Source organism: Conger conger, chromosome 4 (genome assembly GCF_963514075.1).
Source record: "Conger conger chromosome 4, fConCon1.1, whole genome shotgun sequence".
Lineage (NCBI taxonomy): Eukaryota > Metazoa > Chordata > Actinopteri > Anguilliformes > Congridae > Conger > Conger conger.
Window position 1 is genome coordinate 61,043,997 of NC_083763.1, and position 27,078 is coordinate 61,071,074.

At 38.1% G+C, this 27,078-nt stretch overlaps 1 protein-coding gene and 1 long non-coding RNA gene across 2 annotated transcripts in view; one reads left to right on the top strand and one right to left on the bottom strand.

The window, feature by feature from the left end:
- Positions 1-8,973: 8,973 nt before the first annotated feature.
- Positions 8,974-12,640, bottom strand: LOC133127261 (uncharacterized). Its single transcript, XR_009708606.1, has 2 exons — positions 12,307-12,640; positions 8,974-9,637 (listed from the first exon to the last, which is right to left on the bottom strand). It is a non-coding gene; the product is annotated as an uncharacterized LOC133127261 (long non-coding RNA).
- The window catches only part of zfhx4 (zinc finger homeobox 4), a 79,991-nt gene continuing 64,312 nt past the window's right edge, over positions 11,400-27,078 (top strand). The window contains exon 1 of the mRNA XM_061240002.1: positions 11,400-11,494. The gene's annotated coding sequence lies outside the window, so the exon portion shown is untranslated. The remainder of the gene's footprint in view (positions 11,495-27,078) is intronic.

Genomic DNA, 27,078 nt, shown 5'->3' on the forward strand with positions numbered 1-27,078 from the left:
CTCAATTTCTAAAATTACAGTTTGTTGAATATTTAGTAAGGCTGAATTGTGTTTCATTCTATTGAACATTGGAATCAGATGACTGGGAGATGCTGCACATATGGTATATGCATCAGTTACGGTGTCTGCACTCTGTATTCTGGCCTTTAGTTAAAAGATGACCTCTTATTTCAACAATGCACATTTGTACACAAACCTCTTAAAAATGCATGTATGTTAACATGCTAAAATATGGATCCTTACGGTTGAATTTTGAATGCATTCGCGATTTTTGTTTTTGTTTCAAAAAGACACAAACAAAGAGTAAGGAACGCATGGCAGCAATTACATGCTAGCTGCCACCTGGCCCTGAGAATGCAGAACAGTGTGTCTGTTTGTACTAATTCCAACGATGGCTAACCGTTTTGTTTCCCCGGAACTGATATGTGGGCTGTCACAAAAGGTGCACTCACAGGCAAAACTGTACCCGGATCTTTCATGGCAGGAGATGAGCTGCTTGGTTGAAGAATGAAATTATTTTTAAATACAGCTTATGCATTTTACATGACCTGTGCTTCCTATCCCCTCTTTTTTCTCTTTAAAGGGCGCTGAGGGGGAGCCGAGGATATGAACCCCAGGAATCGCAGACTTGCTGAAAGTTAACCAGTCTGGCCTGCTCGCTCGTCCCCCTGCTCCACCGCCAAGCCCAAGCCCCTCCAAATACTTCTGCCCGTGATTTCGCAGAAAAAGAATCCACCGAGACTACAGCAAAGCCCGCAACTGAAGAGGGGGAAAAAGGACAGGAATAGCAACGCAGTCCAACTGCACAAAGGCAGGTGTGGTAGGGGTCTGTTTGTACTCTAAATCCACTGCTGCAGTTTACTAGCCGCGTATAGATACTAAGGCCATTTTCTATATGTCTGGGTCTTCTTTTCTTTCTCTTTTTTTTTTGGTGTGTGTGCATCTGGGGTTTAATGCCAGCGGGATAAAAAGAAAGCTTTGCAGGCTAAGGTTTGATGTGCTGTTTGTCTTGGTTTGCCTCTCAGCGAGTGTTGTGGGGTGGTTCTTTTGGATTTATCTGTGTTTCCTCTGCTCTCTGTCTCTGTAGCAAGGAGAGAGGATACAGAATACTGATCCTAGGACATTTAATCTTTGGGGAATTTTACGGTAGTTAGTGGTTGTCAGCAATAGACTGTTAAATGCAAAACACAGCAGCTATTTTTTTATTGGTAACTGGGATGTTTTCAGACAAACATTTAGTATGGTACATACTATACCTTTATTTTTCCTTTTGTATAATGTTATACTGCCTGGTGTCTAGTTGTTTGGAAGCTAAAAATAATAAATAAATACAAAGCTATGATAAGAGTATGTGTGCATGTTTGTGCAGTGTGCATGCACTTGTATTTAAATATTATAGGCTTGTGTGTGCTTGTGGGCGTGTATGTGTGTGTGCACGTGTGTGTGTGTGTATGTGTGTGTGTGCACGCACATGTGTGTGTGTATGTGTGTGCGTATGTGTGTGTGTATGTCTGTGCATATAAGCAGGCGTGCCTGCCTATGTGAGTGTATGTGTGCGTGTGTGTGTAGAAAACCACTGAAGAATTTGAACTTTTACAGTGACTTCCCCCAAGTCTGTGTGCTTTTAATGTCAGGAGCTAATCAAAAGCATCAGGTCAGGCAGGTCTGTAATCTGACAGACAGTCATGTGTATTCATTTAGAGAGAATACAGCTGCTTCATGCACAAGCCTCACATACAAACCCAGCACAGTTAGCTTTATGTTCTACATATCTAAAGCTCTGTCCACATTATACTTTCTTCATATTTATTTATAAAAAGTGTTTCATACTTTACTTACGGGTGGGTTTGTTGTTCTCAAATATGTTTAAAGTTTAGAACGGTTTGTTAATGAGTCTGTCATGGAGATAGAATTTGTAATTGATCAACTAACTATTTTGTTCACCCAACTGTTTCTCTTTTGTGAAATTACAGGTTTATTATTTTAGTATGAATTAAGGTGCTGCATCTTTAAGTGGAAAGGCTATGTCAAAAAATAATAATGCGTCATATAATAGAATAATCTGTTCGAAAGTTTACTTTAAAGGTTTTGAAGCTGAGCATGAATATTTCGTCAAGCTGTTTGTCAAAATGTTTTTTGAATTTCATCAGAAATGACAGTCTGCTCACCGGGCTTCTTTGAAATACAATGTTTGCTTGTTTCATGTGACCCACTTTTTTGTCTGTTGCATACAAATTTAATCTTAGACACATGTAACCTCGACTGATTTTTGGACTGATGACAATTACGATTAGCATATCAATGTTCCCATAGAAACAGAGGAAAGTATGTTAAAAGCTGTCTATTTTCTACGGAAAACAGGTCTGCTGCAATCCAGGATGATTACATGTTGATTATTTGATTCATCCGAAGGTTACTCTTGAAAGGTAAACCAAATCAGGAATGAACTGATTCTAAATATGATGGACAAGCATAACAGCCAGGGTCTGCCTGGAGCCTGGTCACCATTGTTTACTCATTATTACAAACCTACTATTTCCATATGCACCTTAAACATGCATACATTCCACCTATTTGTAGCTTTTGCTCCTAACAATACCTTGATACATATTCTGTATTTGTATGGGCAAATAGTATTATTATTTTTGTATTTAATTTTTATATATTTGGATAAACAAACAAGTAGATGAATAAAAAAAGAGAAAAAGACCTGAGTGCATTTTGGGGGGGAGTGAATGGGATGCGGAGGACGGCCGCAGAACGAGAGGCTTATTTATTTTGCGCTGCATCCTGATGCACCTCCTCGGGTTTGGCTGTGGTGAGAGGGGATATATGTGATGCCCAGCCTGGTGAAACCGAGCAGCTTGCTGTCAGTTTAAAAATGACTATAATAAAAGTGACCATGAAGATGGATCTCGTGATTTTGCCTTTCTAATCAGTCATCTGTGAAGAACACTTTTGCTGTGATTCAGCAGACCGGTGACAGCTGTGATTGATAGTGCATGAGGATAAAAAAAGGGTTATTAACTGTCTTCCTATTAAACTTGGTGAAATGGCCCTCTCTAGGTATACCTCTAGTGTGATTTAAGTTAGAAGCCTTTTCAGGTGAGGTGGCTGCAGGAGCCTTCAATCCTGTGAATTTTGTATGTTATTTGTTGCACCAGTACACCAGTTATACACAGCCTGGTGCATTTACATTATTTGAAATCTAATCTTGGATGAACAATACGCATATAGTACGTCAGTATTATGAAACATCTGGTTTTTTTTTATGTAGAATAAAATGAAAGAAATCAAAAGTCGTACACTGAGATAAAGCTTATCATTGTTTTGCAGTCTGGACTATACAGCAAGTACAGAGGTTGTCCTTTTAATTTGCTTTCTGAATGTCTGAGGAGCAGCTGGAGAGAGCACCCGTGCACCAGCACACACAGTAATACTTGCTCTAACTACAGTAGGTATAGCAGCCCTTTGTATCACAGGAAATGGCAGAAAAGATTATCGCTCTAATAAATGGTGGTGACAAGACTGTATTTACAGTACAGTCTAAACAGCTAAATGCTAAATCTTATGTTAAGATTTCAAAGCATTTATGTTACAGATTGTATTGGAAATGTTTCACTATCAGTATTGCAAATGAAAGATAATAATTTGATTAAAAAGGATGCATACTATTAAGTAAAGTACAGACCTCCTGAATGCCTGGGGTGAAAAGGAGAAACAGAGCAAGCTGTCAACATTGCTTTAGCATAGCGCTGTAACAACAAAGCCAATGAACGGACACACGCTTACCTTGCACGTGAGAATTATCTTCCGTTTAACCAGTGCAGTCCTCTTTATACTGTATACCCATGCTGCTATCCCAGTCCAAGATTTTATTATGTTGTTTTTCCAAGTGTCCTTTTTTTGCTAGCACTGGTGAAATATCTGCGCAAACAGATTCCAGCTTTAAAAAAAGGCTCTGAGGGGGTGTTCTGAGCTATTTGGCCCTTGGGTGCATTTCCAATATGAGAAAGTGAGGGAAGCTGGAGATTTTCTGCCCCACAATAACATCAGTGTTACCAGCTCTGTCGACAGTCCCGGCCACAGCTGACCGTATGTTTGGCTCATAACTAAAAGTGTGACAGTTTGTGTACAATCATACGTACACATTCGTACGGCTCGCTTATTTTAGGATTTTGAAAAACTGTAATTTACAAGACTGGACTAACAATTGCATGATCATTCTTTCCAAAAAAAAAAAATCACTCATGGACTCATAACCTCTGACCCATATATTTACCATGAATAATAATGTACGTGCCGTACATAAACACACCAAATAATATCATGTATGCACTAAACCAAGCACATAATGGTGTCATCTTTACATTCCCAGATACTGTGACTGTTGGGCTGTCATTACATATAATATATGCATTATCAGAACATTTCCCTATTTCAGAACAGATCACCAGTAGATTTTTTTCTGTGCAAGACATTTGGAGTTTGTTTTAAAGAAACTGTAATTGGCTGTGTACTGGGACTGCTACAGATGTATGTATTTATTTAAATGAAATGAACATATCCATGTATTTGTGTACTTGAGTGGTACTCGGTTGTCGCTGATAGATATAAAGTAGACACAATCAAGGCTGCACTGGAAATGAGCACTTGTCTTATTTTTAACAAAGGAATTATCCAGGCTATTTACTCTCAATGCAAAGGACAGTATGGTTAAAATTTGTATAATTAGTTAGACTACATTGCATAATCATATTAAACAATTGAAGTAAACAAAAACATCAACATACACTACACTTAACCTACATAATTCCAGGGTCTCTCTCTCTCTCTCACTCTCTCTCTCTCTCTCTCTCTCTCTCTCTCTCTCTCTCTCTCTCTCTCTGTCGCTGTCTCTCTCTCACTCTCTTTCTCTGTCTCTCGATGCGTCCTAATCATAATAAAACCAACAATATCCGCATAAACACACCTGATTTCGGTGATATTTTCTTTCAGATAGATTATTTCAGATAAATATACATTTCAATAAATGTAATTTCATGACTGGCATCGATAGCCATACATACATGCAGAACACGTCTTGAACCATGTTTATCAGAAGTTAACATGCATTGTTACATTTAATCATTTACTTCACGTAAATACACATAAAAAAAATAATTAAGTATTCCATGGTGTTTACTGCTTTTATTAAACAATCGAAACATTTTGGTAATAGTCTCGACCTATTTGATATACAGACTACACCTGTTGTAGCCTATATGATATTGATTATTCTCTGAAATGCAAACGATCAAGGAATGTCCAAATAAACATGTCATCAATTTGTATTCTTAGTTCTGCTAACTTCCTTTGACTTTTGGTATTTGAATATTCATATATGAACATATGTGGTAGATTACTAATTGGCGGATTAATCTAAAATAAAACGCTGCAGTACAAGCAGTTTGTTATTGATTAATGCGCGTAAACTGAATGATTGCTGGAAGTTGGTCGCCTTTGATTTCACAGAGCTGAATTGATTTGATGTATCTGTCAGGTTGCCATGGAATTGACTTCTTCCCTTTGTGGCGATGCCCAATTGTAACAGGGTTATTTACCAAGTGGGAATGGACCATTGAGTGCTAGAAGAGGGTTACCGTGTAACCCCAAGAGAATGGGAGAGACCTTAATAAAAAGCTTATTGGCAAAGACTCGTAAATGAATTACCCTCTATTCATCACATTTTATTTGTCAGACTTTTCAAGTTTAAAAAGTTTTTTTTCTGCTGGGGGACCATTAAACAAATACTTATTCTATGATACGATGAATAATCATAATACTCATAATCATCATAATGTATCGTATTATTATTATTATTATTATTATTATTATTATTATTATTATTATTATTATTTTTGTTGTTGTTGTTGTTGTTGTGATGATGATCATTGCCATTGCCACTATCATAAGAGAAAGTAGACTTATAGCAGTCAGTTATGTTAACATTTGACCTACTATAGTATTATTGTACTGTCTAGTTAGTAAGGAAATAATATCTTCATAATAAAATAAAAAACTAGCCAATTATTTCCCTGTTATTGTAAATGTACGACGTTGCAAAACAGGCCTAGCAGCTACGTCGTGTCTACTTAATTGTCTCGCTTTAATTTGGAAAACGTCAAAGCGGAAGAACAAATAATACAGGTGCAAACAATCCTGCATGTCTTATAAGAGAGAAGACCCATAGCGAAGTCATCAAGGTTGCAATCTAATATCCGACTGGAAAACAACAGGAAAACATATTCTATAAATAAAAGGAATAGAATCTCCTGTGCGTTTGTCAATTAAACAGGAATCAACAATGAAAGGATCCACACAGCAAGGAGCAAGGGCCAAGTGGGAGGGGGCAGAAGAGATGAAAAGCTTGAAATGAAGGAGGTGTAGTGACCAAGTGTGTATCTGAGTGTACAGTTTAGTGTAGATTTCCTGATGTGATCGACTAGCCAACTGGAGTCACTTTTCAAACCCCACTCCCGAAACACACGCCTCGCTAAATACTTTATAGTCACTTTCATTGATTTTCTTTATCAAATAAACAGAATGCCACCGCCAGCGATGCCGCTCCCCTTACCAGGGCTCCCACGACGCCAGCAGCTGTGATTTCATGTAAATTTATTTGACTGCCACTCTGCGATTTTAACAGCCCACTCCCTAACAAATCACATCGCAGATTAAGGCCAATCTTACGCAGTAAATGTTCATCTCTAACTTGGCAACTACGGTGCAACCATCAAGAGTTTATTTAGTATCCTCTGTCATTCTGGAAGAAGGGTGACGATTAAGCTATTGTATAACGTATGATGCATTATTTTATTTTATATAGAGATTAATATGAACCAAAGGCATGTTTGATTATAATATTTAAAGTAGACTAAGCATTGTGGGTTTTTTATTATTATTATTTTATTTTTTATTTTATTTTTTTGTATTCGTGCTCTTATAATTGTTGTCATCGGAGCATCCACTATCATTTTACATCTGGAAATACTTTTTCATATTTGTAACTTGATCGCTAACTAAAATTGCATGCGATATTGTCAGTCACAGTCTCTTTTTTCTGAGTTTTTATTAAGAAACAGGGACCCTTAGTTGATGCTGGTTTCATGTAGTGTATAGATTTTCGTTTATGTAATCGATTGGAATCCTCCAATACATTGATTAAAGTTTAGTGTTTTACAAACAACCATTTGTGCATCTCGATTTAAGGTAGAGATGAATTTCACACTGTAATGTTGTCGAAATATCCAAATAAAAACAAATATAGCTTTATTTCTAAATTATGTTTCTTTGTAAATAGTGAAACGAACTAAAAAGGGAAAAAAACCGTAGTAATCCATTGTCTTTTCGAGATCACACACTGTTGGAAAAATACCAAGCATTTCCGTGAATTATATGCGATCACCGAGTGATTGCGGAATATTAAATTTAAGTTAGATAAGACCGCATTGAGGGAGGCAGGCAGCACCCAATCCCCAACTTATTTCCCATTTTTCTGTAACAGCATCACTGCGCTCCTCTCTTTGCAATGACAATGTGCCAAATCAAGGCGTTTTGAAAACATTTTCCATATGCTTTAAGCGGAGCTTCAGACAGAACGAAGAAAACTGGATGCTCTTTTATGCCAAAGGTAAGATACCTGTTATTTCACGTTTGCTTATATGTTTTGCAATGGGAACTTAAAATAGGGGATTTTAAATAGATTACACGTTTATGGATTTTTGTGCATTTTGTTAATGTCACGTCAGGGATAATGGAGGGTTTCCAGTTTCGTGTCTAAAAGCTATGGTTTATTTATATTGGATTTTTACCGTTATTTCTGGAAGATGGTTTAATGCTGTATTTGTGATTTTTTTGCTTCGATTTTCTTTCTCTTTCTTTTTTAGAAATACGTTATGCTTAGGATTTATCTAAGATAACTTTCAATAGGAAAAGAGATGAGTGCTCAAGAACAGTATTAATTTGATCATTCATTTAAATTATTAAAACCTTTGAATTTATAAAAATTTTGTCATAAAAGGTGTTTATACACTCAGAATGAACTTTTTGGAATATGATTTTATTACACGGTTGTGGATTGTAGATTTATTTTTATAAATATTATACGTAAAATAATGCGTTTTCATATTTGTATGTGGCTGCAATGGCATTTCCAGCTGTTTGTTTATTGCTCCATAAGGCCACCGATTTATTGCATTCCTACTTTACTAACTTAAACTATTTGTTGATGCTGGTTTTGGATGGAGTATGTATGGTACTCTTTGCACTTGAGGTCGATTTCTGAGTCGGGGTGGGTAGGACTGTGACCTTTTAGACCCCAGAGGGCGCCAGGCGTTTTCGCCATGTAGCCTACCCTTTTCTTTAAATAACACAAGACAATCTGATACATAGAATGCCATGTATTGCGAACTTTAGAATACGGGGAAACGTAAAACATTAGCCTAGCCTATATTTATAGTATGACTATATCCTCGACTAAGGATAGGTTATTGTATAGCATACGATTGTGTTTTATTTGAAATTGTCGTGAAAAATAGGCTACTCGTAATTATAACAAATTGTAACAAATGCATTGATTAATATACGTGTGTAGACACAATAAACTGAATTCAGACTGTTATTAATATCATTCGTTTGGTAGTATTTTACTTAAAGGTCCACTGTAATGTATACACGAACATTTTACATTAGCCTATGTTTTAGATTTAATACTGAATCGTTTCAGAAGTAGGCTCCACTCACACAAACAAACGTGTGTACACATAATTAGGCCACAACTAATTAATTGAGAATGCGGAGATGCGGAAGTGGAGCGAAATGTTACTGTAGTTGACACGGTCTTTGTCGAGCAGACAGGAGAGTCAGAAGGAATGAAAAGAGTAGAAGGGAGGGACAGGGGATTTGGAAGTGACTGAAGCTCAGATAAGAAGGTATCACTCATATAAATCCATCTTTTTCATATTCATCTTTAAAAACATTTCAAAGAAAACAAGTAAGAAACAAAGAAGAAAAAATCACAGTATATTAGCAATAGTCAAGTACCGTTCAGTTTTTTAAATATCCTTGGAAAACTTGCGAGCTGTTGAAATCAATAGTTAAACAGTCCTCTTCGCGGTTCTTATGAAATATAGCCGGTTCCTTAAACGTAAACAATAGTATAGAACACCGTCCGAATCTTTAGCTTTCCTTATTAAGCAGGAGGCATAAAGTATTATATTTTCCGTTTATTTCCTTAAGTCCCTTCTTGACAGTACCGTTCGTATCCATACTCCCAGCCCACTGCTTCGTCACTTGGTGCTCGCAGTTTCGTTTCCCCGGAGGGCTAGCAACCACAGATCACGGTGGAAATACATCGCTTCTGTTGACCACCTTTCGCCGAGCCGAAGACCAAATGAGACCTAGACATAACAATCCAAGGACAGGCTAAGGGGATCCAGTGCTGTTGCGGTAGCCTAACAGTCCTGCTAGCATCCTTATCATTAGATCCGGAAACCCAGTTCACTCAATTCACCTCCTTCGATTTTTTCATAAAGGAGAGGCGATCTCTTGATTTTCTCCACGATTAACATCTTGTAGGGTCTCTATTCGATAGCGACTATTAGGAGACAAAGAGAGAAATAAAGGATCAGCATGAAAAGAAATGCATGCTTAGAAACTGCAAGTCGAAAAAAAAGAAAAAAAAAACTTTTTACATGTACTGCACATACTATGCTGAATGTATATAAAGGCATGGAGTCGGACATCCTCTAAGAAAATAAAAAAACATAAAAGAAAAACTATGTACTTATTATGCATGCAGTAAGATTCAAAGGCACCCCTGTTAGGCCATGTTTTATTTCCTAATTATGTTTTCTAATTTTGTTTATGTATAGCCTATTGTTGCCTGCATTTTCTTGTTTAAGGTGCATGCGCATGGGTTTTGTTATATGCTTACATAAATGACTTCTGTAGCAGCGTTTAGATGTATTCGCGATTGACCATTTAGGTCGTAGTCTTTGCACAAATATATATTTTAATAGAGAAAGACACTGTTTCATATTGATAAAAAAAATATAAATCGTTTTTGATTCAGTCACACACACACACACACACACACACACACACACACACACACACACACACATATACCTATTAAGATATTCATATCTACATAACTAACATTGCAGCTATCTCGTATTCATAAACAGGCACACATCGTGTGGCCCTTATCTACAGTATCCCATGCTAGAGAGCTCAAAATAGAAGCAGTTATTTTATATTATTATTTACATTTGCTTTCTGGAGTTTTACAGATTTGGATTTATGGATTATTAATCAAAGTATCATTTTAAAGCCTCTAATTGTGTCAGGAACCCAAAAACATAGACACATAGACTCGCTCTCTCTCACACACACGCACACACATACATACATGTGCATATTTACATCATGCACACATACACATAACTATTAGACCGTAGTGTCCAGGTAATATTGTAAATGTCTGGTAAACATATAGTTTCATATTTTCAGTGTTAAGGTCAATGTATTTGATAATGCAATGTTGTATTTGCTTAGATGAACTAGGGTTTCAAGAATAATAAATGCATAATAATACCCTCACACTGTGTGATTATAGCAGATGTTTCCATACAAGTACCCTTAATTCCACCTGCCTACACTTATATAGGCCTATGTTGTAGTATAGATGACATTAGATATTGTGTTTTGCAAATATATGGTCATCTGCATTGTCCTACGAGTATCTAATCCATTTTAAAAACGTACGAAGTAGGCTAATTTTCTTTATGTAACAAACTAGTACAAGAGTCTCTTCCTCGAGCAAAAAGATCCATTTTGTATAATTCTTGAATACACCGGTCTTTTGCTGTTCTGTATGACTTTAATCTATTCAGTGTACCTTAAAGATTTCCTCCATTAGATCATTTTTGTATATCTGGCCCTTGTAGCCCTCCAGCTCTCTAAGTTGAAACAGGGCGTCATTTGCAATGTGGAGACTGTTGATCACCTCACTAATTACACCTCGCTCTCTCTCTCTCTCGCTCACTCGCTCTCTCGCTCTCTTTCTCTCTCTCTCATTCCCAGAGTGCATATCGGGAATAGACACACAAAGACATGCGCACTCAACTTAATCAGCCATTTTTTTAAACAGGGCTAAAACGATAATAATTAGCAGAATAAAGACATATCGGATTTTCATTTCCTTTCCTCCTTTTCCCAACCCCTCCACAACCTAAACTGCAAGGCAGCGGTCGACACATGCTTTACCAGCCGGACCCAAAGGATCGCTTCATCTTCTTACTATTCCTATTTTTTATTCTTTTCCTATAAAGTTGAAGGATTATTATTTTTTTCTTTTTTGTTATTAACTTTCGTGATCATTGGATGTGACTTGTTTTGATATATAAAAAAAATAGCAGGAGAAGCGGAGGGGACTGCTAGGGGGAAGAAAGTAAGTTTTTTTTCTTTAACTTTTATCGAGTAGTTCGTGTTAAATTTAGGTCGAGTATTGATTATCTTTCCAGGCTGATCCAGCACAATCTTTGATATTCCGCTCTCCAGATAACAGCTGTTCGATGCGATTTCTTTTTAGGTAGCAGCCTACCTTATAACGTGTATCGGTTTGTTTATGCAAGCCCTTTCGTCTCGTTTTAAGAGCTGTTAACTGTCCAGAGGTAGCCTATACGATATGAGTGACAGAATCACTCACAAAAAACCCTTTCAGCAACTAGCTAGCTGACTACGTTTATCCGACCTTTTATGATGCTTAACATCATTACACTATTTATAATAAAACTGGCACTTTCCGAAAGAAAAACAAAAAAACAAACATTTACATGTATTACGTATCAACAGCTACAGTAGGCAAATAGAGGTCTGATCGCACATTCATGACGGTTTAACATTATTTTTATGTTAGTTCGAAACTGCTTCTTTAGGTTACATATAAGTAGGCTGGTAGCGATCGGAGCGTGGATTTGACCATACGCTGTAGTTCGAAGTACAGATATGCTATATGTAACTATTTTGCATTTCAGACTTCTACTTGCTAACAACTCCACTTTAGGCTACAGTATTACGTTTAACGGAGCAGTCAACACTTGTATTAGTCAATGCGACGGGAAGAAAGAGAGATTCGTTTTTGACTACCCTGTTTTAGAATGAGACTATTTTGGTTGATTCGGGAAATAAAACGCTTTTAATCTGACATGAACCTAAATTTAACGTGAGTTGATATACCTATGTATTGTATTTGAGCATTACCTGCGATGAGCAAAGGAGTATCCCTTTACGACGGCTTGGATGATCGTGTAGCCGAAAACGGAGACCGATTGGTCGGATACAACTAACAGCAAGCGGGTCCTGTAGATACAGAAAAACAAACCTCCCGGAGATTCTTTAGTGTTTATCGAAAGCAAGAACATGGATCTTTTAAAAAGACCACGACATGGACAAACTTTCATCAGTACCAAAATCCGTTTTTGACAACTGTCCTCTTCTCGCAATCTTCACTTTTTCCTTTTTACTCCCTTCCGTGAAGTCACATCTTTGCCCCAACGTGAATTGTCCTTGTATTTTTTTTTTAGTGTTGTGTTATCCTGGCTTCTCATCGTACGAAGTGTTATTATTTTGTCTCACTTACCAAAAATAACGAGGGGATGCTGTGGGAGTCCTGCCTTTTTGGTAGTTGGTTAGTTTGAGGCAGAGACTGGCTCCGATTGGGACGCGACAGTGACAGGGGCATCGATCGCTTGCATTGAGAGCGAAGAAAAAACAAGGCAGTAGACAAGCACAGCGTAAACCTGGGTATGTAACAGCCTGTATCAGCGCTCTGATTTCCAGTAGCCAGTATTCTAACAAAATATCAATATTTCCGTGGAGTTACTTTTTTCTGGCTTTAATGGATTTTATAAAGGTGATCTAATTTTCTAACGCGATAGGCAAACCACAATAATTAGATTTAAATGTAATATTTTCGAAATTAAGGCATACAGATTTGTTCTATCATTGCCGGAATTCACGATTTTCCCTGGATTTCTTATTTGATTTTAACGATGTTTTGGTGGTGTTCATAAATAAGTCGTGTTAGCCTATAGTGCAGTTAGCTATAAAATAAGGTAAACAAAACATATATATATATATATATATATATATATATATATATATATATATATATATATATATATATATATATACATTTATTATGACATATTATTATTATTATTATTATTATTATTATTATTATTATTAAATATTGTGCAATTAAGTTTTGGTAAGATGTTCACTTTATTTATCAAGGGCAATTGTAGACAGAACTATTTCTTTTTTCTTCTTTTTTTATGGTCATGTTCATGGACAACGCTACGATTGGGATTTAACAGATTCAGCTTCTTTTTGATACCCATTTGCAATTTCTTAGTCTGTACCAGCTTTATCTCATAATTTATCTATCCAGCTGTATGAATATGGATGGCTGTCTAGTCTAGTATGAAGACTATTCTATTGGAACTGTCTGTTCGATGCTTTTCAGACTTCTAGTTATGCACAGCAATAAAAACGTCTTTTGTATCGATATATTTTTAATTGTACAAAACTACTAGCAAGCAGATGCATTATACACTGAAATATATCTAAACATGGTGCAAATGTTTAAATAATTTAAAAAATATATTGTCTTCTAAATAATGCACTTAGAACCTGACATGGTGTGTTGTGTGTTTAAATGCATTATCCACAAAGTACAGAATGTATTATTTATCTATCTTTGTATATATATTTTAAGATAATACATTTCTGATTGCAAAGGTAGGCAGTGAGAAATCTCATAAAGCAGAGCAGGGAAGCCCTTAATAACTCTTCAGATTCAGACATGTTCTGCAGTAAGATTGGCTCAGGCTTCTCCAAGGGTCGACAATGTGTCATTTCCATGAAGCCAAATTGCCCTCTGCCTATATGATATTAATGTGCAAATCAATATTTCAGGGATTAAATTTCCCTTCTTCATTTTTTATGGTTTCTACCTCAATAAGTCTCAAGTCTAATAGAAGAGGCTGGATGATTTAAAATCCTTCACTGCAGAAAGGCTTGCAACAAGCCTTTTGCAGCATTTTAATGCTCTACACTGAAAATCCACAGGCACTGGCAAACAGATGTCAGTCAGTACTGTGTGACATTACCAAACCTAATTTGAGTAAAAGGCTGTGAGAGAAATATGTATCTGGTTGAATACTTAAAATATTGTTGTAATAATATTGACTCATTTTAAGTAGAAGCCCACCCCGCCCCCCTACAAACACCCACAAACCTGCTACCGACCTGCTTTTTTGCTCCATCTGAAACAAACATAATTTTAATTGATACATTAATACATGGAAAACACAAATACTCTTCCTTCTTGCATCTATTCACTGTTCTCACTGGTTTGTTCATGTGTTTGTTGGAAAGTAGCCTACATGTAAAGGATATAAAGCCAGGGTAATCTTCATGTGAATCTTGGACTGCTTGATTGTTCTCGGGAAGGTTAAGGATATATTTTAATTTTACATTCCCTTGTACCGCATGGCACATTACAGTGAAAGACAGCTGAAGCAAACACTTACCAGTAGAGGTGTAAACAACAATGGACAAACCATTTAGTTTCTTAATTGAGATTTTGTAATTATGGAAGGCTTCACGTGAAGCAAAGATTGTGTTCTGCCCGTATGTTTTCAGAGATTCCTGCCTTATAGTACGATATGGGGGAAGGTTTATTGTCTATCACTTGGTGTTTGTTTTATATCCCCCCTGAACCATCTGGACTAAGTTCCACACAGCTGCACAAATTTCATATGTGATAGAACATTTTTTCCATTCTGCGCGAAATGTTCCTTCCTAACCCTTTGAACACACTCGTTTAATTTAGCCTGCTAAGAGAAATGTGCTTAGTGAAGGACAATGGGGCCTTTAATCTCACCACGCTCGTTTGCTTTTCTTAAAGATTTCTATCCGTTTAGATTTCAAAAGGTGACTGTTGTTTGGCTGTAAGGTGTGACATTGTTATGTGTATTGTTTTATTTTTATTTTTTTCAAAGGAACTGTCCATCAGTGTTTCAAAGCATTTATTCGGACTTGTGACAGCATGCACATAGCTCGGTGCGATTCATTTTAATCCCATTAGAATTCATTCTATAGTGATCTTCTGGAAGGCAGCTTCTGGAAGAAATATGTAATAGTGTTTAATTAACTCATAAGATAATTAGCATTGCTTAATTGTCTTTTGCATATATTAATTAAATGCTAATTTGTAGAGGGTTGCTGTAGCTGAAATTTGTGGTTTCCGCATAGAGTGTACCTGCATTTCTCTTGGATTGCCATTGTAATCGTCGGAAAATTGTAACTTCATTATTTGAGAGCTGCACTGGCTTTGTTGATGGACCAATTGAATTTTGTGTAGTTGCGGGGCTGCAGAACATGCCCAGGTCCAAGGACTGTGGCTGTGGGAGGAAAGCTGGGAAGTCGGGAGCAGGCTTAATGTATTAAGCGGGGGCCTTTTTGTGTCAGCCCCGAGGCAGTACTGTAACACGCGGAGCCTCCTCTGCTTAGAAACTGTCGAAAGGGTTAAAGACTTGGATGGGGTTCAAACTCCAAAGCGCCAAGGGAAAGCACATGTGAATATGTACAAGTTTCATGTAATTAGTACTTAATTATATTAACATATGCAAATTGTCAACTTAGAGGCTTGTTCAGCTGGCAGAGATCAGCTGAGTACAAACGGCATATTGTTCACCGGCAAATAATGGATTTCAAGTTGGATTGTGGAAACGCATAACTAGCTATCTAATTTAAGTCGTACCATAGCAAAATTTCATTAGTCTCCATGGAGACTTGGTTAATTGTGCTGACTAATGTCCCAGGCTGTAGTGTGCCCCAAAAAAGAAGCCTTGGTTGCTTAATCCACCTTACAATGACACTTGTTTGTACACGTTTCCCTTGTGTGGGAATTTGCATATGCAAATGTATTGTCTTTCTGTCTCATTTGTCATGGCTCCACATTATACATGCAGAGGACAATGTATCTTGGCTGCTGCTGGTTCTTCTGAGACAGGGCAGTATCATTCAGTCCAGCAACATTCTTTCATAATTTGTTTCTGATTAATAGACCAGACTGAGACTCATTCTATTCAGGCCCTGGCAAAGGGAAGGTCAGCTTTGTCACTGAAAAGAGTTTCCACAGCAACTAAATCTGTCTTCCCCCCCACCCTCCCTTTGGCTAATTAAATCACATCTTTAAAGCAAATCCATTATAACATAGCAAAAAGACACTTTTGCTAATAATCTCTGGTTTCCTATAGATGAAGATGGGAAACCCAAAGAGTATGCTAGTATTCCTGCATTAATCCTGTTTTTTGACAGAAATGTAAACTGATATAATTGCTTTTCAGTGTAAGGAATGGGGGTTTATACAAGTGTGAAAGCATCGGAAAAGGATTAGCATTTTTTTGCATAATGAAAGGCAGTGTTGAATGGGGCATTCAATGGTTGACTGAATGACTGAGATGAAAGGAAGATGAAAATGCTCGCTCTTCTTTCTTTATTCCTGTGCTGGGCTCTCCCTAAAGATGTGTTTGTTGAGGACTTGAGACAACAAGCAGAGTCTCATATTTCCAAAGCCTTCCAAGATGCCCTCAGATTTTGTCACGTGAAGTAATATGTATGGTAATGGCCCAGCTCTAGGCTGATAAACAAAGGTTTTTAGGCTTGTGTGCTGTACATTTAAGTGCACTAGTGGAGTATCTGACTAAATATTGAGATCATAATGTTAATGCTACATATTGTTTTATTATGAAAGGGCAGCTGTTGAATAACAGATTCACTGAAATAAATGTTGACCTTGATGCTTATTCGGTTTTTCTAAAATACGTAATGACCTTGAGTATGCAGCTCAGATTGTGAAACAGTCGACAGTTATTAATTTGTGTATTTGCATGGTATACTTGCCTGAAATCTGCTTCCGAGCTGACTAATGTGTCATGCTTACGTCGGTTCTGATTGCGACAGCAGGAAACGTGACATGGTGCAGCGTCATCGGGATGAAATCCGTCCTGTGGAAAGGGTCTCTCAGGCCCAGAATAAACCATCACAAAAGAAATTGTCTTGTGTTCCCCTTTATTAGATGGACTCTTCTGCTATTGACGTTTTATGCACCATAACAACCTTTTCATATGTTAATTTGGATCGTTTGTTGTAATAGAAAAGGAAATGTATCCATGCTAAGTTCTTATAGATCTGTTCAGACAAAGCCATACTATATGTGGGCCCGATATAATATACTCCTTAATAACATGCCAGCTTAATAGTTCTAGCAGTCAGAAGAGGAAGTGTGTTGAGTTGATTGTAAAGGTGAGAGTGTCAGTCTTTTTACTCCCTCTGAATGGAGTATAGTGTGAATAATTATTTATGCCCTTGCATTTTAAAAAGGTTCCGCAGTGCTCCAGGTCATTGTAATTGTTAAGTTGGGTCTCATTCAAACAAGTTCTGACAGAGTTTACTAGATGTTGATGTGTGTCTGCTGTGCCAGCTTTATTGTACTCTTTGTACTGGCTTCCACACCCATTACGATATTTTTGACTTGTATCCCTCAGCTTAAATACGCCTAAAATGTGTTTGTGCTCTCTGTGTGACAGGAAACTAATAGTTACGGTGGTACTTTAATGTAAAACTGCATGAGGTAGAGAGTATCAAATCAGTTCAGACATTTATAGGTTGTTATGGCCGGGACGTGCCATCATAGGGAAATATAATTTTGTTCTCATTGAAAAATGTAATTATTGAATGCAGTTATCAATATAATTTTTTTGTTGTTGTTGTTGCTATTTGTCTTTTCCCAGTTGGGATTGCATTACTCTCTATCTCTCTATGTCTGCATTATAAGATTTTTATTTTATTTTTATTGATCAAGTCTAATTTGCATATATGTTATTTATCTGCCTAAAGTATAGACATTTTCATTGAATAAAACAGGCATGCCATAGAAATGATGTTTTATAAAATTCTAGATAAAATAGACAAAAGCTCATTTTGGAAAGCAAGGGAAAACAACTTGCATTGGATGGAGCTATTCTATGTTTTAGTCCAAATGATTAGGGCTTAAGACTTTTTTATCCTGGAAGGTTAATCTGGAAGGATGAGATGTGTTGGATGTATTCATATAATTCTCCAGTATCTTGCCTCTGCTCCATGTTGAGAGTGTGCAGTGGATGGGACTGATGATCCGAACGGGCCTGGTTTTCCTGCTCTTTCACCCTGGTGTGTATTGTATGAATGCAGATGCTGTCTGTAGTTCAAGGTTATCAGGTTTTGCTGCCAGCATGCAGGTCCTGAGACACCGTAGTTCTGTGGTTCTGTTTGGATTCTGTGTCTGTGTTTTGAGGCCACGCAAGGCAACAACAAAGGGAGGGTAGGTGAGTTTGGGGCTGGAAGAGAAATGGTCTGTGGACTTTGCCTTCATAGCTCTGAAGTTCACTGCCAATGTTTAGCAAAGTAACTATTTGAGAACACTGCCAATTCCTCATTTCATGCTACTTTCATAAAATTGCACCATATTATTTTAGAAGTCTGTATTTTTAATCAATGTTCCCATGTACTGTTAATCCTAGAGCACCCGCAAATTAGATGAAATTGTGGTTTTTGGACTGGATTGTTTGAGTGCCATATTACAAAACAATTACAATTGTATTTACATTTTCTAGAAACGTTGTGTACTGAGTTAAGGAAGAGGCACATTGCGGGTGCCATTTTCTAAACAGCAAATGGTAAAGAAATCACCATTTTGAGCAGGGCTGCTGTATATCTAAGGAGGACTTTGGGGAAAGAGAGCATAAACTGTGAGATGAGACAGTGCTGCTGAAACGAGACCTCCCTGCCACTCACCGCAGTCAGCAAGCGGCCATCAAATGAAGTACCAATAGACACTTGACGTGGCGAAAAAGCAGCAAGGGCAAACTCTGCTTCAGAAAAGGGAAAGAATGGCAGAGGTTTTCTTCACAAAAATGAGACGGGGGTTCAAAAGGGGGGAGCTGTAATGATGTTCTAAGTGTTGTTGGTCGCACAGCCCTTTTTAAGTGTCTGCTGTCAACAAGCAAATGATGGGCACCACTTTGGCTTTCCTCTGATTTATTCATGACCGATACTCCACACCGTGTGGGGCTTCGTCCTTCATCTGCACCAGAGGGTATGGCTGCCATTAACAATGGCGGGGAAAGTTTATTGTGCCTGGTTGTTGTTGTTTTTGTATTCTGTCTTCATATGGAGGCAAATGTAGGCCCCCTTTCTTCATCACTTATATACAGATTTGCGATGAATACATTTCCCTCCAACTGGGTGTGAATAACAACCACATTATTGCCCATTATGAGTGGGATGAGAAGATAATTAAATATGTATGACTGTGGTATCTTAAATAAACAGATAATTTAGACCCGTCCTCATGAATATGCAAGAGGCACACTTATTCCTGCATATCATGAAAGGAGGAGATTAGCATGACCATTCCACCTGTGGGGAGTAAGATCACTCCAGACACACTGTCCCAGTGTTTATGTTGGGCCAGAGGTTGAGTGCAGCTACAGAAATCCCCCAGAGAAGTATTTAGTTAATACTAGCCTTCTCATATCCTGTCTCAGACAGGTCTGGCATCAAGGCTGGAATAATCTTTAATTATTTGCTTTAGAAAAGTTTAGACTTTCCTGCAGTAAAAAAGCAGATGGCACTAGAATAGACACATTTTGTCTTTTAAAAAAGAAATACAGAAATTGTAACCATTATTTGTATTCATTATTTATATTATTTATTTGACAGGTTTTCTTAAGATGTGCAAGCAATAAAGAGCTAGACTATACAACAAAATATTTTTTCACCCCACTATTTCAGTCAGTCCACTTTTAAACAAACCTAAGGAAAGAAAACAAAGTTTTTTGAATGCGCCTTTGAAGACTGCCCTTTAAGAAATGGAAACTAGATGTCATTTCAGTTGTGAAACGGAAGGCCCACAACATCTCTGTTTAGACTTAAGGAGATAAATCTAGGTGCTGCTGCATGGTGTGGTTTTTAACTCTCAACAGGCAGAGAACCACCCCACCCCCCATCCCCACCTACCACCAAAAGGGATCCCAGCATAGATGTGTTTGCACAGCAGTAATAATTCAAAACTTTATAGAGGAAAAAAAGGATCTTTTTAAACTGTGTTAAAAAACCATTAGGGAAAATTGAAGCCCATTGCTATATTTCATTTAAATCAAATCAGAGGTTTTTGAAAAGATCCAGCAATATGTATAAATGGCAAGCCTCGTCTGTTCATTCAGCATTTAAGAAAGTGAACAGCAGTAATGTCTTGTGAGGAGATATGTTGCTTCAGTTTGTGTCCGTGCACTGTATCTAGCCCCCAATTGCTTTACAAAGAAACGGGGAATATTCACATGCACAGGTTTTGCCAAGGTAATCTCTTAACTGTTGCCATGTGTGTTTCTGTTAATTTGTGTACTATGCGTATAACCCTGTTTTTAATATATTCTAGACGCATGGGCATGGACGCATGGCATTCAGTAGTTAGGCTAATTGATCTCTCCCTTGTGTTTTCACATTCAGAGCATAAATGCAATCAGCATGTGTTCCTTTTATGGTGTTTGTAAGCAAGTTTAATTAACTCTGTGTTATGCTGATGCAGGGCTCATTTAATGTCCCAGGCTGTCACTGACCTCACAATATGCCCAATGTCTTGTTGAGGTCTAAAGAAGCACAAGCACACTCAGTGGCCTTCTGTGCGGTGCACTTCACTTATAAATGGGTGGCAGTGGAGAGCAACTCATCATGCAGGATTCAAATGGAATCAATTCCCACAAGGACCAATTTCTTTAATGGCGTCTCTCATAGCGTGTGTTTTTGAAAGGTTGGACTTTACACCCATAACGTTGAACTGTTTTTCTGAACAAACAGTAAACTTTAACATCTGAACATTTTCAATGAAATTATTATCATGTTGAAAATGCAAATGCTCCACTTTTGATAAATAAAAAAGTTCTTCAAGTTACTGGTAATTTGGTACTGGTAATTTGATTCATAGTTTGCACGACATCAAGCTTATTTGAAAAATGAATATGGTGTCCCTAATCTAAAGTTGAACTAATTGTGGCTGACAGTTGTTTGTTTGTAGTGTAATCCAATTAAAATGTAGACTTTTTCAACTTGAACCTTTAAGTGCCTCGTGTTTTTCAAGAAGCGGTAACCTTATGGTGACTTGGAAAACAAATGGGGTATTTCTTTTTTTCAGTCAAAGTGGAGTCTAAACTCACAACAGCTGTTAGAATGCTGTTTGTTTAAAAAGCAAATGCGTTTGGTCCAAAGTTCATTTTGAGAACTCCGTAATTAAATATAGTCTCAAACTTTAAGTTAATTAGTAATTTTGCAAGTTCAAAAATTACGGTAATCACATGTAGGTTCTTAGTGGTAAACAGCAGTGTAGAAGAACAGGATTAGTCCTTTGTGTAAAATAAATTTGCAGAAATATGTTGCAATGGTGTTCTCCAGTGCATATCATTGGGAATATTTTTCAGAGACATCCTCAACAGCTGCTGGGTTAGCACACTCCTAATGGCTTTGGAATGTTTTCTGTGATACCTGGCCTGTGATTATGTTTATAAGGATAATTACAGGAGAGACAGCCTTGAAGCTGAGGCTTTAGAGCAGGGCTTGAACTTTATACTTTTATTGTTAATCTGGGAAGATGACAGTGGGAAAGGTCATTGTCATTGGTCAGAAATGGCTCCTCAATTATGGAGGTGTTTCTGTCTGGCTCCAGAATCCAAATCCAAAGCTTACTCTTAAAGGGAATGCTTCTTATTTGAATGAATCCAGTATGTTTCCTGAATGCTTCTCAGCCAAAAGGAGAGAAAGATGGCAGAAAGATACTTCCCTAATTCTGAATCACAGAGGAGCTTTCTGGTAGCATTACTGGGTCCAGGGTCTGTACATCTGCCCTGCTGTCTCAGAATAGATCAGGGTTTGATGTGCCTCCTATTTGCACCGGGCACATAAAACCTGGGGTTGAGAAACACTGTCAACATCTCAATGTCCGACAACAAGGTGGTGTCAGAAACCAGTCGTTCCAAAACTATTGACTCTGTGCTGCAACTATTCCATACTTGGAAGCTTTCAGATATACCTGCAGATGTAGGCCTGGCTCGTTTCTCTGCGTGGGCTACTGTTTGTCTGACCCTAATTTGTATGTTTTCCTTTTTCTAGTCCATGCTGGCTTTCTTTTATATAAATACATGTGGTGTGGGAGGTACATTTTGGAGCTTGCGAACTAAATTGGAGTCTCTGTAGAAGGTCCCACTGTATTTCCACATGCACAGACATGGTGATATGTCTTACTGTTGCTAAGGAAGGTAGAGCTACTTCCAAGCCACAAGGGGCAGAGGTTGATTTTGAAAGAGAAATCTGTCTAACAGAGTGTGATTTGGTCATTTGAGCTTGATAAAATGTGGATGAATTAATCGTATTTATTTATTTTTCAAGGACGCAATAGGTTTCAGAGTTTAGGTTCAGCGGGGTTATAACCTTTGGTTTGTAAATCTTTTATTTTTTTTATTTTTATTTTATTTATTGAGGTTGGGCGGGGTTGGGTGCTTTTGCTTTCAAACAGAGGCGATTAAAACGGTGATTTATGTAACTCGTAAGCATTTCGTATTGTATGCATTGTACTTCACAAGGCCATGATTGACCAGTAGCTTAATATTTATTTAGCACAGGGAAATCAAAGGGATTAAGCAGTCATCATTTTAACTCTAATCCTGCTTTGCATGGACGAGACAAAGAGAGGGTGATTACTGAACATGAGGCTGACAAAGCCACAATTAGATTCTCTTATTTCTCATACGCCATGGAAAAAAATCACATTCAACTGGAAAAGTGGGGACCTTTTTTTCCTCTGAAGGCAGCAGAAAACTTACTCACAGTTCACATATCATTGGACAGTGGACAGATCATGAGACATTCAGGTTTTAGCTCAGTGAATCAGAGAGTGACCACAGCTTTTAGATCAGGTTTGAAGTGACTCCTATAAAATGTGGAATCTTTTAATCTGGAAGTTACTCTCTTTCTGTGCATAGTGAGTGTGTGCGTGTGTGCGTGTGTGCGTGTGTGCGTGTGTGCGTGTGTGCGTGTGTGCGTGTGTGCGTGCGTGTGTGTGTGTGTGCATGTATGTAAGCCTGCCTGTGTTTGCTAGTGTGCGCTTGTGTGCCCTTGCGTGTGTCTATGGGTGTGATATTTCATTTCTGAGCTTGGAAATAACAAATCAGCTTTGCTAATTAGGCTTAAATACTCAGCGGGGCATCGTGCACAGTTGAAAAGCAGAGTAATGCACTGATTTGCATCGGGGAGATGGATCTTAACAAAATATACAAATCTCAGCTATGCAAAGACTGCTGATCTGTCTCAGGTGGGAAGAGGGCAGATGCAAGGGTTTCATTAAAACTTCCTTCCTCTCCCTCACGCTCGCTCTCTCTCTCGCGAAGCATAATTAAAGTGAAATATGCAAAGCTTACAACTTTAATCTGAGAGGTGCCCCATTAGGGCCGGAGCGTGCTGTCCGTATGGAGGGAAGGCACAAAGACACTGGCCATCATATGGTCTCAGAAAGCAGAAAATAACATCTGGTTTCATATCTCATTCAACGTAATTGAGCGGGATGAAAAGAAGGCCCCGCGAACATGCAAGCAGCACCGAACAGAACGCCATGTTTTCTTCTTTTTCACAAACCCCTCCCTCCTGTGCCTTTTTTTTTTGTCATTATAAATGTTAACGATTTTTTTCCCCCCTTCAAATTTCCCTATGTCTCCTGAAGGACACAGCGTCATTGTTTGTTGCTGGAGCTTTCTTTCAAACTTAATTACCTCCTCCCCTTTGTGGTGACTTGGGCCGAAAGTTTTCACCATGTCATGAGAGGTCGTCACACATTCTTTCTCGGTGCTCTTCATTAATCCTCCTCGCCCAGGCATTTTTCCTCGTGCTGCGAAGGTAGAGGGGTGTAACAGAAGAGCTCAGAGACATCAGCAGGAAGCTTTAAGCTGGTTAATGCAGTATAATTGTCTGGACATAGACTGCCCTTTGTTTGTGCGGTTCACTTTGAATCAGCTGTAATTAACTCCAGAGTGTTTCCAGATTGCCAGAAAAGAAAAATTACAGCTTTTCTGTTTTAAATTGAAAAAGACATTAGCTATGTAGATTGCATTTTTTCTTTGATACTGGTCCCTGTTCAAATCTTTAGCAGGGTACGTAATGTTTTGAAAGACCAAGGCTCCTTTATTGTTTATGTTTGTTTGTGAAAGGCCAGTAAAAGGGCCTCCTTGAGTTTGCTTCTCAATGGTTTTGGGCCTTCAGAGATAAAGATATTATTCTTAATCTGTACACCTTTAGACCCTGATAGATTTTTTTAATTAGGATTTGTTTTCCCTTCAGAAACTATGTGCTTATAGAACCAATAGTAAATGAGCTGCATGTGCAAATGCTAAGGCTGTGCTTTTTATGTTCTGAAGTGTTGCTGCAGCCTTTTGAACAACATTGCTCAAATGTTTTCATCTTTTGCTTTAAGAATACTATTCACGGGTACTTTCAAGTGTACCACTACTGCTACATTCTGGACTGAATTGTTGATTAGTATAGATTTGTAACTACGAAGAACTAGAAGTGGTCACTGCTATTCAAGCACTATGCTATTTTATTTATTTCTCTGAGAGAGGATTACAGCAACTTTTGGTAGTGCTGTTTCGTTTTATGTACTAAAAGGCGTCTGTGGAAAAGTAATTTGTACGACAGGATTCTTCAACTGGAGTCACCACGCCCGGCTGTAATGATATGGTGTCTGTTTGAAATGACGGCCTTGAAATGTGTTTGTGGCACAGGGGAGATCTTCTGCATCTTCTATTACACCTCTGGGCACAAAGGCGGACTGGCAACAGCCCTATGAAGTCCAGCAAAACCCTTTTTTCTTTTTGTCTTTTTCTCTCTTGCAATCTCCTTTCTTTTGGACTTTAACAATAAAGAATTAAGCCTCGGTATGGCTTTAAAGGTCCACGAAGCTCTTGATGTCTCGATAATACCACTTTGATGGATTTTTCATCAGTTCTTTCTACATCGTAACAAATAAACAAGTATAATTACACTTGTGAAGGTCTATTCATTGCATTGTCAGGATTAGATATATGTGCAGTTTTCACATCGTGGCTCTCCTTTGTCTTTGCCTAACTCACTATGACATTTTGATAGAGGATTTGGTGGCGGGGAAGAGGCCACAGCAGCGATGGTGACGACCTTTCAGAAACCTGATATAATGCAGCGATATTTTGTTTATTTTTCTTATTTGACTTTTACAAGTTGTAACTGCACTCGAGAGCCAAGTGTGCTAACTTTCAACCTGTTTTCCTAAAAAAAAAAGAAATAGAGGGAGAGAGAGTGTGTAAGAGGGGGAACAAAAAAGGAAGAAATCCCTGGCTTTAAATGCCTGCTGTCCTCCTCTGTGAGCTGCTGAAAGGCAGATGGAATGGAGGGAGGGGGGGAGAGCGAGAAAAACAATAGAGGAAGGAGTCTTTTAGCCTTCTTTCCCAAGAATTTAACACTCTGGCAAACCTAGCATTCCATTGCCATTATTCGCCTCTCTTGATCAGATCACATTCTTTTTAATCACTTCACTGGCCGTGTCTCCATGGACCGTAGAAGAGGGCTGGGACAATCTTAATTAAAAAAAAGAGGTAGAAACAGTGTTTGCTATTTCTTTGTTCTAATGGGAATGGGACCAGTTTCACTGCCGGGAGACCTGTCCTCATTGTTTAGAAAAACCCTTTTTATTTTAACTAAAACATCTTTGTGTTGGGAAGGTTTTGTTACTTCGCTTTGCAGATTGAAAAGGGCGTAGCTACTTGGTGGTACTGGGGGAGGGGGGCTTCACAGTTTAAGTTACCACATGCAGTAAGGAATAGTTTGGTTTTGGAATATCACTGTACAATCTGTATTCAAAAGGTGTGAAAGACACGGAGCATTTGTAAACAGAAGGTATGTAATGTGTTCCACTTCCTGCTTATGAAACAAAAATGGAAACTTGACTTTAAATGATAAAACTTCTGTATTATTACTGTTTTGGCAGCTGGTTTGAGGGACTGTGTGACTGTGATTCAGTGCACTGTTGTGTTATGATGATAAACAGTGATTGTTGGGGGTTGGCCAGACATCTTGAGAGGCTGGGTACACCTACATACCACTGACAGCCAGCATTTGCTTTACTGCTACATGTTGGGGCTTTTATCTGGATGAAATGGATGGGTACACTTCACTTGCTAACTTTGGAGCTGATTGTGAATGATCGTTCTACAAAGGAGGAATATCAATACGAAGGCTGGAGGTGCCATTGCCGTCGATGAGCTGTACGCTCATATCAAAACAAGTATAGCTCTCAGCTGTTTAGCGCTTTGTTCCACACTTTATAATTCATCAACATGTAATGATTCATATGCCCAGCCAGGAAAGCGGAGAGACGGACATATCCCATAGAGGCATCCTAGCACTTCAAGTGTCAAGATATACATTATTCATTTTAACAGTCTGTTTTATGTCCAAGGCTGCTTACAGGGATCTTACATGTTAAAAAAGTAGCCTCCCTCATATTGATATTCAGTTAGTTGTAAGCGGGACTGTACCATAGATGACAGATTGCTTCCATTGCTTCCATTCTCCGTTCATGTGCATTTTGTATTGTATTTTGTCAGTGTAACTGCTAAATTCAAATGGAAAAGAAACCTCTTGATAATATATAGATTCAAATATTTTAGAAGAAATTTTGTATGTGTTTGTGTGTTGAGGGGGGTGGGGTGAAACTTTTTGTACATGAGAAGGTTATTTTGCTGTAAAATCAGCTGCACAATGTTGTTGGAATGCTGTTTGTAGCAAGTGCATGCAAATGTGTGCACATATCAAACAGCCCTTCACTTTGCGCTGCACACACACACACAC